Source organism: Mus pahari, chromosome 3 (genome assembly GCF_900095145.1).
Source record: "Mus pahari chromosome 3, PAHARI_EIJ_v1.1, whole genome shotgun sequence".
Lineage (NCBI taxonomy): Eukaryota > Metazoa > Chordata > Mammalia > Rodentia > Muridae > Mus > Mus pahari.
The window spans coordinates 69,128,719-69,130,597 of NC_034592.1; positions in this window are offsets into that span (position 1 = coordinate 69,128,719).

Below are 1,879 nucleotides of genomic sequence, written 5' to 3' on the forward strand. Positions count from 1 at the left end.
GATTAAAGGCGTGCGCTACCATGCCTGGCTTCATGCAATCTCTTAACTATGATCCCCTGTAAAACAAAATGAAAAAGCAGATCACACACTTCTGGCATATAATGGCAAAGTGTTGTAGGACATTTGATCACTCTGTGATCAAAAGATTGTGTTATTTACTGGAAAAAGCCTGCTTCTAGATGTGGTGCTGCGCAGCCCTACCACATACCTTTAATACAAGAACTTTCTGTTTATTGTAAACAGGCTAAAATAAAGTCAGCCATAGGTCAAGAGGCAGAGCAAGTAACCGGCTGACAGGGAGTGATCATAGGAAAAACTGACAGAGTGAGAGGAAGGCTGGAGGATGTCACATACAGGGCACACAGGAAGGAAAAGGGAGGGACGTTCAGTTTCAGGGCTTTGGAGACAGTTTCCACAGTGGCTGTGGAAACTCAGCTGGGTGCTTTCTCTGCCTCTCTGAGCTAGCAGGCTCTCACCCCAGCATCTGGCTCCTGATTCTTTATTGGTAAAATCGAATGATTGAGATTTTGTCTAAAATAACAGCAGAGTATATTACAATTCCAAAAGGGGGGGGGGAGCGGAACGAGGAAACACTGGACCAAAGCAAGACCAAAAACCAGCTGGGCGAACCTCGAACTCTCCACGTATGATGTCAACATGTTCTTCAGATCCCCAACTCCTTTCAGCTTTGCTGACTGCAGCACACTTCTTTCTCTTGGTCTGATTCCACTGCCCTCTTAGCAGCTCTCCTCAGTAGGTATCCCATTTGCATCTGCAACATTTTCTTTTTCGGGTCTCCAAGGCAATACAGGCTTCACCTGCACAGCCTCACACAATGGCCTCTCTAGACCTCCATGCACGGAGATGTGCCTGGCCTCTGTAGCTTTCTTTAGTTGCAGACGGAGATTCCACAGCCCCTTTCTTCTCTCCTTAACTCTAAAACCAGAACCACATGGCAGAAGCTGCTTGCTGGGGCTGGAACATAGTCCCTTCATTCAGTTCCACTTACACAAGCTTTCTGTCTTCAATGGTCTCCTTCATTGCCTAAGCTTGCCTGTCCCCAAACTGGATCTATAGACCAGGCTCAAACTCAGACGTTTGCCTGCCTTTGCTGGCGTTAGAGGTATGCGCCACCACACGAAGCTCTAAAATTTTCTTGAATTTCTTTTCACAACCTGGAAGCTTAGCTGGGTGGACTCTTGTCCCAAGGTCACCACTCCATTTATTCCATCTATCATTAGAGTTTTCTTTCATCTGTTTATCTCTTTGAACACAGGACTTAGCTCCGTTCTACTTTCTCTTGCCCCTTTCATTACACTTTATATTTTCCCTTACTCAGCTTGCTTCTTTTCATTATGAATTTGCATAAGAGCGAACACTAATAGCCACACAACACAATCAACACTAGGTTGTTTTAAAATGTTCTCTGCTACAGCCGCCAATCCATAATTTTTCAATTTAGCTTCCGGTAGATTTTTTTTTTTTTTTTTTTGACAAGGGCAGGCAGATTACAGGAAGCAACCACACTCTTTGCTAAGATATCACAAGAATAGTCTCTAGGCCACATACATTATACCGTTTTCCTCTGAAAGGTCTTGAGCCAGACCCCTACAAGTTTAAATCACCCTCAGGACCATGGTCTTCCATGTTCCTACTAGTATGGCCCATTAAATTCTGCTTAAAACGCTCAATTGCTTTTCTAATCCAAAGTCCTAAAGTCCACACAAAAGCCTGATCAAGCCTGTCAGAACAATTCCCCAGTCCGTGGATCAACATCTGTACTTTGAAAATAAGTAAACCCAGAGAAAGAAGAGAAACATATGGAAGATACAAAAAATTTTTTAAAAGATTTATTTATTTATTATATATAAGTACACTG